The sequence below is a fragment of the Hyperolius riggenbachi genome, chromosome 4 (genome assembly GCF_040937935.1).
Source record: "Hyperolius riggenbachi isolate aHypRig1 chromosome 4, aHypRig1.pri, whole genome shotgun sequence".
In the NCBI taxonomy this organism is placed as follows: domain Eukaryota; kingdom Metazoa; phylum Chordata; class Amphibia; order Anura; family Hyperoliidae; genus Hyperolius; species Hyperolius riggenbachi.
This window is the reverse complement of record NC_090649.1, coordinates 273,170,587-273,183,073: the sequence shown is the minus strand read 5'-3', so window position 1 is coordinate 273,183,073 and position 12,487 is coordinate 273,170,587. Positions and strand designations below refer to the sequence as shown.

The window sequence follows — 12,487 nt, the reverse complement described above, 5'->3', positions numbered from 1 at the left end:
CCTATAACCCCCCCTCCTCCACAGTGTGGATAGCCAGATGTGCGCCCCCCTCATCAGGCAGCCCCTCCGTGCACAGATAGCCTAAAAAAATGTAAATAAAGCTGCCTCTCTCACCTTACCTCGTTCCAGCGATGAGCCTGCAGCCCGAGCATCCGATCCCCGCTCTGCAGTCAGCCATATAATGCCGGTTACCCAGTTCCCAGCTTGGTGACGTCATCAAGCCGGGACCCGGGTAACCGTCAATACGCGGCTGACTGCAGAGCGGTAATCGGAGGCTCGGGCTGCAGGCTCATCGCTGGATCAAGGTAAGGTGAGAGAGGCAGCTTTATTTACATTTTTTTAGGCTATCTGTGCACGGAGGAGTGGGAGATGAAGGATCACGCTTGTTGGATACAGCGGTGATCATTCATCCGCGGGGAGATCACTAATTGGCTACAGGGGAACATGTTCCCTTTCATCAATTAGTAAGGCAGCTGAAAATGCCGGAGGGTGCGCTTGGAAGCGCTCCCGATCGTGCACAGCAGGGCAGCAAGCAAGTCAGTATATCTACGTCATGGTGGCTTGAAGGATGCCACAGATGACGTAGATATACTGTAGTGGTGGATTAAGTGGTTAAAGTCTACCAGAGACGAAAAAAAAAAAGTTTTATACATATCCGGGGCTTTCTCCAGCCCCATGAACACGGATCACCGGAGAGATACGTAAAGAGCGCGCTTCCTCTTGCACAGACTGGCTGCGACTGGTGGAAGTTACAGGATCCGGTACCGGAGCTGCAGGCAGTGGAGGCTGGAGGAAGCACCAGGTATGTATAAAACGTTGTATCCGTTCTCTTCTCTGGTTTCCTTTAAGGGGCTAAAGACTGCTGGCACCCAAATGGTTAAACTTAGAAAAATGTTTTATTGCGTGCTTGGTTTGGAAATAGCCTAGAAGTGTTTGATCTCATGTCAGGTTGTTACTGCCGTCTGTTTCTGCTTATCTTCTGCTTCAGAGACACAAGTAGTGCTGCTGCTCAGAATCCTGTCTGGCATTTTCTAAAGTCCAAATCCTTGTGTTCCTTTATAGGTGTCCACTACTCCTGAATGTCATTATTCTTATTGTTATTTCTGAGCCCTCAGTGCTGACTGCATTTCCCCATAAACCCTGTTATGTGGAAAGGACAGTGTCAATACCAGTGTTTACGTTTAATGGTGGGAATAATGGCATTCATTAGGAAATAGTGGTCTTCTATTAAGAAATCTGTTGATTTAGGATATAAAGAAATGCCAAACCAGAATCCAAACAGCAACAATAAAACAAGCTGCAAAAAGAAATCTCCCCAAAGAGAGGGCAATGCCGTCTCTGACAGTTGTCACTAGAACAGGTGTACCATTTGAAGTAATAATCCCCACCAGTTCCAGAAACGACAGTAGTTTGGTATTAACCTCACCAGGGGCCATTTCTTGGGCAGACGGACAGGGCGCGGCCTGGGCACAGACCAGCAAGTAGAAGAAGGGGAGCAGGCAGAAGGACATAATCACTAGGAAGCTGGTGACGCGCGGTGCAGCCAAATGGAAGAAGAAAGATTACCAGCATTGATCACCTACCTTGACTCCTCCTGGGCTGCCTGCGTCCAGTGTCAAGTCATTATCACATCACCACCGCCTGATGACACCTGATGTCCTGTAGCGGTACAGCAGGCTGTCAGTGCGTGGCGCCCATGGAGGAATCGGCTTTCTGGGATCTCTTTGCCTGTGTGTTTTCGTGGTCTCTGCTTCCTCCTGGATGAGCAGCTGGTCACTAGTAAGTAGGCAGATCTACTTGTGACCTGTGGCTGTGTGACTGTCCCTAAAGAGTAAGGGTTCGCGAGCCCACGGGGCTGAGGGGGCATAATTTTTTCCTCCTTGCCCTGGGTGCAATTTAGCCTAGAAACTGCCCTGAACTTCACATTTTTGCCAATTGTCACAAGGATAGAAAGTCAGAGAAAGTCTGTACAATGGAGACACAGAAAGCAATACAATCCCGACAAAGTTCCTAACCCTTTCCTTTACTACTGTAAAAAAAAAATGACTAGAGTTCCATTTTAATAAGTACAGATACAATAGATATCAGCTAATGTACATGATCGCACCCTTGACCACTGTTACACAGTCCACAAGAACGCGTACAAGGCTGCCCAAGGTGCTGCTCTGGGGAACTCTGATCATAGCCTAATCCATCTGATCCCTACCTACAGAAGGCACCTTGATACCATCAAGCCCGTCGTCAGGTCAAACAAAAAGTGGACAGAGGAGGCAAAGCTGGAGCTTCAGGCATGCTTTGATTGCACGGACTGGGCAGCACTGGCAGCTCCCTCCCTGGAGGAATGGGCAGAGAATGTCACCTCCTAAATCAGTTTCTGTGAGGACACCTGCATACCAACCAAGACTTTCAAGGTATACCCCAACAACAAGCCTTGGTTCAACAGCAAGCTGCGACAGCTCAAAAAACTGAAGGAGGAGGCGCACAAGTCCGGTTCCCTGGAGGAGTTTAGAGCTGCCAGAAATGCCTTGAATCAGGAACTAAAAAACGCAAAGAGGGCCTTCTCGGACAAGTTGAGCCTGAGCCTCCAGTCCAACAACTCACGGGAGGTATGGAAAGGCCTGAGGGCAGCTACAAACCTCAAGCCCGCGCACCAGCAAGCAGCCCCCAGCACCAAACTGGCCGACGAACTCAACGGGTTTTATTGCAGGTTCGAAAAGCTACCCAAGCAGCCCGACACGACAACGGCCACGGACAATGGGGCACACTCCCCCCTACCTGTCCCGGGAGATGGCGGTGACGCACTGATTGCAGTCTGTGAGGAGGAAGTACTACGACACCTACGCAAGCTCGACCCTAGGAAAGCTCCAGGCCCGGATGGCGTGACGTCGATCTGCCTGAGAACATGTACAGACCAGCTGGCCCCTGTACTCACCTCCATATACAATAGATCTCTTATGGAGGGCAAGGTCCCCTCCTGCTTCAAGAGGTCCACGATTATCCCAGTCCTCAAAAAGACGGGTAAATCTGACCTCAACAACTACAGACCAGTGGCCCTAACCCCCACCATCATGAAGATCTTTGAACGGTTGGTCCTTGCCTCCTTGAAGCACTCTACTAACGCTCTCCTTGACTCACATCAATTCACTCACAGGGCAAACCGGTCGGTGGAGGACGCCACCAACATTAGCCTGGCGTACATCACTGAGCACCTCGACAGGCCCAACTCCTACGCCAGGCTACTGTTCTTGGACTTCAGTTCTGCCTTCAACACCATCCGCCCTGACATCCTGCTGGCCAACCTCGCACAGCTGGGAGTACCCCCCCCCCCCCCCCTCTGCAGGTGGATCGGGGACTTCCTTTTCAACAGAACGCAGAGGGTCAAGCTAGGCAACTGCTACTCCAAGGTGAGAACTACTAACATAGGCGCTCCGCAAGGATGTGTCCTGTCCCCTCTCCTGTTCTCCTTGTACACCAACAGCTGCACCTCAACTGATGACTCTGTTAAGGTCATCAAGTTTGCGGATGACACCACAATCATTGGACTCATCAGTGGTAACAATGAGGATGCCTACTGCAGCGAGATAGACAGGATCTGCAACTGGTGCACAGATAACAACCTAGTCCTCAACGCAGCAAAGACAGTGGAACTGGTTGTGGACTTCAGGAGACGCCCCCCCCCTCTCCACCCTATTCTCATAAGGGATACCGAAGTCTCTAGGGTCCCCTGCGTTCGGTTCCTCGGCACAACCATCACTAAGGATCTAAAATGGAGGGAGAACACCACCATTACCCAGAAAAAGGCTCAGCAGAGGTTATTTTTCTTGCGCCAACTGAAAAAATGTGGCACCCCGCGCGAGCTGCTTAGGAGCTTCTACATTGCCACCGTGGAGTCCATCCTTTGCTCATCCCTCATCGTCTGGTACGCAGGGGCATCTGCTAGTGACAAGTACAAACTCCACCGAGTAATCAGCACTGCAGAAAAGATCATCGGACTGCCACTGCCACCCCTCGATCGCCTCCACACGGCCAGAATGAGGACGAGGGCCATCAAGATCTCGACCGACCCCTCCCACCCGGGCAGCCGGTTCTTCAAGCTCCTTCCACTGGGCCGCCGCTACAGGGCTGTCCCCACCAGAACCTCCAGACGCCGGAGCACCTTCTTCCCCCAGGCGGTACTCTAACTGAATTCGAACCCCACATGACAACTTGTGTTTCTGCTCCTTCTGCATATAACCCCCGCTTGACTGTATGCCCCTCACAATGTTCATTTTTATGTAGCCCTCACTACGCCATATGTATGCAAGTCTATGTATGTATGTATGTACAAATGCCATACCATGTGCTCCAAAAACAATTCCTGGTATGTTTCTGGCATACTTGCCGAATAAAGCAGATTCTGATTCTGCTAATGTATTTCTTTTTCTATACGGTTTTGTGATTCACACAACTCTGCATTACTGGATTTTACTGTAATCCTAGTTCAAGCTTTATCTTTGTAGCTTCCTGTGTTCTCTGTATGCTGTCTGGACAAAGCATGAGCATCATCACACTGCTGATACATCGGCGTACCAGTGCCGATCAGCTAGCCCCTGTGCTTACCTCCTTATTTGATCAGTCATTATCTGGTGGCACAGTCCCCTACTGTTTTAAGAGGTCTATAATTGTACCGGTCCCAAAGAAAACAGGCAATACTGAGCTAAATAACTTCCGACCAGTGGCCCTAACCTCAAATATCATGAAGCTCCTCGAGCGGCTGGTCCTTGCCCACCTAAAGAGGTCCACGGACTCCCTTTTAGACCCGCTCCAATTTGCATATAGGACTAACCGATCCGTGGAGGATGCCATCAATGTCAGCATGGCTCACATCACTGAGCACCTGGACAGCTCCGCCTCCTATGCTAGGATCCTGTTCCTAGACTTTAGCTCAGCGTTCAACACGATCTGCCCAGACATCCTGATCACCAATCTGACGCAGCTCGGAATTGATCCTTCTCTCCGAGCATGGATCAAAGACTTCTTGACTAACAAAACGCAACAGGTGAAGCTTGGCAACTACTACTCCAGCGTCCGGACCACCAAAACAGGGGCCCCACAAGGCTGTGTTCTGTCACCTCTGCTGTTCTCCCTCTATACCAACAACTGCATCTCATCCGCTGACTCTGGGAAGGTCATCAAGTTTGCAGACGACACCACCATCATCGGCCTTATTGGTAGCAACGGGGAGCACGAGTACCGCAGCGAAGTCGAGAGAATATGCAACTGGTGCAGCGACAACAACCTGGTCCTCAACACAGCAAAGACTGTTGAATTAGTCGTTGACTTCAGGAGAAATCCTCCCACCTGTCCTCATTGGAGGGACAGAAGTCTCTAAGGTGTCTTCGGTTCGGTTCCTCGGCACGACTCTCACTAACAACCTGAAATGGGGACTAAACACCACCAAAATTCAGAAGAAATACTAGCAGCGGTTATTCTTCCTGCGCCAACTGAAGAGATTTGGCATGCTCAGGGAGCTGCTGACAAGCTTCTATACCGCCACCATAGAATCTATCCTCTGCTCCTCTGTAATCGTCTGGTATGCAGGCGCAGCGGCAAGTACAAACACAAGCTGCAGAGAGTCATATCTGACGCAGAGAAGATCATCGGCTCTCCTCTCCCTCCTCTTGATCTCCTCCTCTCCTCTAGGATGAGAAAGAGGGCAACCATGATCTCCCGCGACCCCTCCCACCCAGGCAGCCACTACTTCAGGCTCCTCCCATTGGGCCGCCGCTACAGGACTTTACCATCCAAAACTACTAGGCAGAAGAACATCTTCCCCCAGGCTGTTCGGCTACTGAACTCTAACCTTCCCCGGTCCGGCCTGAATCTCTAACTGCTGGGTCGGTCAGCCGATTCCTGCCGCTGCCTGCCCTGGTTCTTTAGCCGCAAAGGGACTGTGGACGTTATACTGCACCTTCTTATTACCCGTCGACCCTGCACAGCTTGGAATTGGCCAGTACATACCTGACCACTGCATTTCTATTTTTGTATTTTGTATTTGTATGCGTTGTGTTTGGTCTATACTCTGTCTGTCTTTACACTGCCTATGCCATGTGTACCACAAATAATTCCGATTACAGCTCTGCTGTACTTGGCGAAATAAAACTGATTCTGATTCTGATCTGCCATGGAGCAGGAAAGTAGTGACAAAAGAAGCTACAAAGCTGGGAAAACACTGTTGCCAGTCTGTGTGAATCACTACAGAACTACAAACTCTTTGGAAAGTAATTAGTTCACACACATGTAAAGCCTGTTACACACCTTTAATTTTGATTAGCCGATCACTGACAAATTTTACCACCTCCATGGACTAGGAGGGTCAACAGATATTGAGCAGCTTTGTACAACAGGAAATTGGCAGCGCATCCAAATGGAGGCTGCACCCGAATTGACGAGCTAGATAGATGTGCAGAGCCCAAAACACGGGCATATTACACAACTTGCATTCAAAACAAATGCAGCAAATGGAGGGCGTTCGCTTCCAGACACATTTTACGCCGATTGTTCAGTACTAGACTCTTCCACAACGTTGGCATGCCCTCACAGAAGACACCTAACCACTAGCTAACAATTAAAACATAGTTTAACTAGCTGTTAGCCACAAATGGCCTACACATTTTCTAAAGAACAGCAAAAAAGTGGCAGCGCTCCTAATCAGGCTGCAACTGAAATGATACCAACAGAGGCATGCAGCGCCCCCCAGGGACTTAAATACACACCTTGAATACAAATCAGATGCTATCTATGCACTAAACACTAATCTAGATACATTGGATGCAAACTGATACACATGGATGCAGCTAGTTACAAGTAGACTTACATTTTTGTACAACAGGAGGAAATTCGGGTGCAGCCTCCATTTGGAAGCGCTGCCAATATCCTCCTGTTGTACAAAAATGTAAGTCTACTTGTGACTAGCTGCATCCATGTGTCCGATAATCCGGCATGTGTACAGCAGCCCCCAACTCCCGATGGCCATCCGGCCAATGATCCAATTCCCCTGAGCAATGGTTGATAGTTTTGTTCTCCCTGCTTACCCTGCGTAACATCACATCTGCACTTCCCCATCCCCCCCCCCCCCCCAACCGCATTGCAACAGAAGACACATAGTTAGCATACAGGCTAACTATGTGTCTGTACAGCCTGGGCCCAGTTATGTTGCCCGAAGGGATCAGATCACAATCCCTGTCGAGAGACATCCATCTAGCGTGTGTGCTGGGTGCAAAAGACAACCTTCACGACTATGAGAAGTGGAAAATAACTTTTACGTTTACATTTGATTAGAGCAGCCAAAAGTTCAGAACCAGCAGAACCCACAGATCAGTTTGACACTGTGTTTTTACTGCAGGTAACCATTATGTATTATTTCATCATATGCACAATTTCCACTGCTTAGGTTATACTAGATTTTCATTAAAAAGCAATGAAGAGTTCAAACTTCTAAGTTGCTTGCCAGGGTGATAGTAGGAAGGACTTGAACACTATAAATGTAAAATATTAGTGAAAAGCTGACGCAATTTGTTACCAGTACAATCAGATAAGGTAGTAGAATAATCAGACAAGAAAAGCACCTGTGGCAATACAACTGCTATGCTTTTATGAAAAACAGTGAGACCAGGAAGACACTTTTGAGGTTTCCATCAGCAGCATCTAACTTAAAGGACCACTTTCACAAAAACATAGATTTTTTTTTTTTTAAAACCCCTACAAGCACTGCAGACATATGGAGCATTCAGGGTCAGTGTTTTTATTTTAAAAGTGATCTGTGTAATATACAGGCATTAATAAATGCTTCAAGATATGTACTACAACATTGACAGCTCACCCTGCTGCCGCTGAAATTCCTGGTAACGTTAAATACTATTCCCCCTCCGAGTCCTAGTAACTGGGAGGGAGAAGCAATTCAGAGTGCCCTGTGTGTGTGTATATCGGAGAAGGACTGATTAGCAATAGGCACCCAAGAAGGGAAGGTTAGTGTAAGAAGAGGTTCGTTTTAGACACAGGAAATTATGCAGAGATTAATGATGTAGGGCAGCAGATATGGTCATTATCCTGGCACATTGCAGGCCTTCTTGCAAAGCTCTGCATGCAGCCCCTTACCCACCTGTCCCAGCCCAAGTTGCCAGTATTCCTGAGTCTACGTGCCTTCAAAGATAGTTACTGTAGAGTCCAGGTTATCTGAACTCAACTAACCAGCAGTCTCAAACAACCAGCACAAATCGCCGTCAGTACACACACTGGTGAACTTCTTAGGCTGTTTGTGGGCTCTGTTGTACTTAAAGACCTCGGTTCCACAGCTCCCCAAGGCTAATAGTACTGTATTAGCTAGGCCAATTTGTAACATGGAATCTCAAGCAATCAGAAAGCACATTTATTGGCATCAGCTGATCCCTGTTGGTGCCAGACAACCCACACTTTAATGTGGTAGGTAGCATTTGCACACATCTCCTCCAGATATTAGTATTAGGAAACCTTTATGCTCCTCTACCCACAGATATTGGTATTAGACTACCTTTGTGCTCTCCAGAAATTACTACAGTATTAGGAAGCCTTTGTGCCCCCTGGATAATGGGATTAGGTGGCCTTTTTTTTTGCCACCCACCACCAGATATCAGTATTTGGTAGCCCAAATTACCCTTAGATATTAGTTTTAGGCCAGTCTTTGTGCCCCCCTTTCCTATAAGTATTAGGTTCTGTCTGTTGCCCTCAGGTATTGCAGAGCAGCAGCAGATCTGGTTCAAGCTCCTCTACTGTTTTCACTGCAGCCAGGCAATATGCTGCAGCATATCTCCAAATGGCTCCCAGGTATTGCTTCATGTCATGTGACATGCATCGGCATTTGAAGGTATGCTGCCATGAACTGAGGAAAGAAGTGTACATGAGACCTGCCGCTGGAAGTAGGTAATGTACTGATCTCCCTGTGCCATTCTCCAAATAGGTTGAACAGTAAGGGGTGGTGCAGGAGGGGGACCCAGAGAGGGTAGATGAGAGAAGCAGGCCACCCTAGCCCGGGGGCTATTGGTACATCCCTGGGTTCCGAACAGTTTTGTGGCAGCCAAGGTTTTAGAGCTTCTTTATAAAGTGTCTGGCGCAAGGCAGCCTTGGTGTTAACAGTGAGGTAAGCCACACTACTCATTTTAAGCAGCAGGCAAGCTCCTGAAATTCTGGCTTCTAGCTGTCTCTCCAAAGCACATACTGGTTTTATGCCAAGCTCTGCTATTGTAAAAGGTATATTTACGGCACTGCTCTCTTGTTGCACCACTTCCTGCAGCCTGGTGAAAAAATACTCCTGTCACACATTCACGATAGACTCCTTGGAACATTGCAAATACATGCTAAAAGATCAATGGAGGAGGCACCAAGGAGAAGGGTGAAGAGTGGTTCATTTAAATGACCACTTTTGTAAACAAAGTTAAATATTTTATATATAAATATAATATTTTAAATGCATACATACAATATAAAATGTTAATTTCCCCCAGAGTAAAATGAGACATAATTTACTTTTCTCCTATGTCCCTGTCTCTTACAGTAGGCAGTAAAATAGACATAGCATTGGGGTTGATGTGGTGGCATTTTCAGAGGAAGAAGTGCAATCTGCGCAAAACAGCAGTCAGGTAAACTTATGCCCAGCGCCCAATGCCGTTACATCAACCCAGTGGTATGTCTGTCCCTTGTAACAAGTTATTTGATATGATTTACGCTGGACTGTAGCTGTCACACTTGCTACCATATCGAGGGCTCCATTTTGAACATCCCCTAGGACAGATAACAATGACACTTGTCTATTTCCTTTTGTGCACAATATCCTAAGTGTTCCAGTAGCCTGTTTCAGCATTAGCTACATCCAATTTATTTATTTATTTTAAATGCCTCATGCTTTGCCAGTCCACGTGTTGTATAGGCAAAGAAAAAGTGAAAAGAGTGCTGTTGTGCAGTGAGGAAAATCATAAGGGTTCTACAGAAGGCAAGATGGTGTATGAATACTGCTTTGTATGATGGATGTGAACTATGCACACAAAGCAGCATTTAGAGGCAAGGCCAGCATACCAAATGTAGGAAGCTGAAGCATGATTTGTACTTAGGAATCTACTCTGTCAGAAAACAAGTTGTGAAGGCTGAATAAAGGAAGATAATGCAAAAGGACACAATGAGAAATAACTTGCACGTTATGTTTGTATTATGAATACTGATCCCTTATAAAAAGATCCTGAACAAATAAATATGCCTTGGTGTCTTAATGGAAGGACTATGTCAATAAACTGACAGCAAATTGTAAAAGTAGAAGGACAAATAATAAGTAGCAAGTATAAAAGTAATTCACACTCAATACATTTATTACACTTATGAAACACTAAGAAGAACATAAGGCTCATGGGGGGTTCAGTCTTCCATGGCCATCACAGGTAGATGAATGCAAGCATTATGACAGATTCTATCATCACATGCAACTGTCAGTCAGCAGAGGAGTTAAAGTGGAATGACAGTGATCACTTTTGTGGACTGACTCAGAGCAAGGCTGTGGTTGCCTGCCCATTACTGCATATCACTGAATGCCTGATTCATTTATCGCTAGTGTGAGATCTATGTCAGGTGCAAGTCAATGTGGTAACACTCAACAAGCAAGTTAGAAAATTACTGCAATCAGCATGGGGAACATACCAGATGACATGGTTTCAATCAAGCTGACAAACTTCCTGAAGCAGGTCTGCTAGAAAGTACTGAAGACTGGAGAATGTCCATGGGTGTTCCATCATTCTTACGTGCTTTGTCATTTCTTTATGCCGCCGGACATCACATACATACATAGCATTGGCCACTGGGGCAGGCAATACATAACTGTGGTGCACCACACAATGCAAAACAGTGTATAGTGTAAATCCCCTAAGCCCCAAGTCTGCACTGAACATAGACGTGTAGGAAGGGAGTTGGAAAAAGTGAATGGTGAGAAGGATATAGGTTTATGGAACAGGATACGGTAGGAAATATTGTATCTCACCACAGCCACACAAACCCCTATCTATGGCTGCTTTACAGTACACCGCTCTCACAATTAGGCATGCCCACCTTGACCTGGGCTGTGTCCATACTTATGTTAAAAAGGTTAGGGGTAGTGAGCCCCTCAAGGCGCGATCTGGCCACCCCGGTAAGTCACTCAGCTGCTCCCACAGACACTGCGCGTGTAATCAAAAGAAGAAGAAAGAAAGGAGCGCTCTGAGGTTTCAATACGTATTACGTATTGAAACCTCAGAGCGCTCCCTTCTTTCTTCTTCATACTTATGTTAGTCTTGTAAAAGAAAATGTTATATAGGCTGTTCTTGTCTATTTGTCTTTATCTTGAAAACCACAGATGCACAGGTAAACATCAGTGGCAGAGCTCAAGGTATGACTCAATAAGAGAAATTGTCTGTCCTAAAATATAGGACATCAAAATACATACGACTCCAACGTACATAATGACATTTATGCTTGAAAATGTAGCATGTATATAGATGTCTGTTCCAACATCTTGTGAGCAAACAGGACTGAAGTCCTACGAAGGCTATACAGCTAAAAGCTTGCTTACGCTTATTCTTTTAAGTTAGCCAATAAATGGTATCATCCTGATTCAAAACTTCTTGCAACATAAATACATTGGATAGCATTAACCGAACAAGACAGAAAGAATGGATGTCCTAGCACCTTCTGCTAGCATATATTGAAGATGAGAGCACAAACTGAAAAAGCAGCCATAATAGTGGACAGTGTGCAGAAGTCAACCTGACAACTTTCAGTATCCTGTAGAAATAAATGCTCATAATCAGATCATAGACATGGGTTACATTCCTGTGGATAGTGATCTCCGCCTATGGGTGCGGCAGCCTGGTGGGCAGCCAATCTCAAAGTTTAAAAACCTGTTTGAATGCTATTGCCTCATGGAAATAATGGATACCAACAGCGGCCCATATGCAATTACGGTAGCTTTTTCTCCTGAGTTTTCTCCTAGGGGATATTTTCACATCTTGTCAATAAAAAGCCTTTTAACCACTTTTTCCACCACTACAGTATATCTACGTCCTCTGTGACTTCATCTAAGCCACGAGGACGTAGATATAAGTCGTGTCGCTGAAGCACAGCTGTGCAGGATTGGGCATTGCTCCTGTGCAGAACATCCGACACTATCTACTGCAGCACTAATTAGTGAAAGCGAGTATATGTTCCCTGAACCAATAAGATTGATTTTTACCATTAAAAATACTTTTATTTTCTCAGTTCATAGTGAAAAATACACACGGTAGCATTAGTTCAGAATCAAATATCTTCACCATAAATTGTGACAGGAACGTAATTTAAGTTTTGTTATAGACAGCAGACATAGCCAAACAAAATCTACAATAGAGCTTTATATTTTTAAACTGCAATTGGTAAAACTGAGAAATGTGGGGTTTTTTTCAATTTTTTCCTATTAAAA

The 12,487-nt window shown here is 46.2% G+C and overlaps 1 protein-coding gene and 1 long non-coding RNA gene across 5 annotated transcripts in view; one reads left to right on the top strand and one right to left on the bottom strand.

Moving 5' to 3' along the window:
* LOC137503788 (uncharacterized) overlaps positions 1-10,172 on the top strand; it is a 30,582-nt gene extending 20,410 nt beyond the window's left edge. Inside the window, exon 3 of the long non-coding RNA XR_011019338.1 lies at positions 9,925-10,172. This is a non-coding gene — a long non-coding RNA (uncharacterized lncRNA). The remainder of the gene's footprint in view (positions 1-9,924) is intronic.
* The window catches only part of ARMC2 (armadillo repeat containing 2), a 249,722-nt gene that overhangs the window by 123,399 nt on the left and 113,836 nt on the right, over positions 1-12,487 (bottom strand). The gene's annotated exons all lie outside the window — the stretch shown is intronic.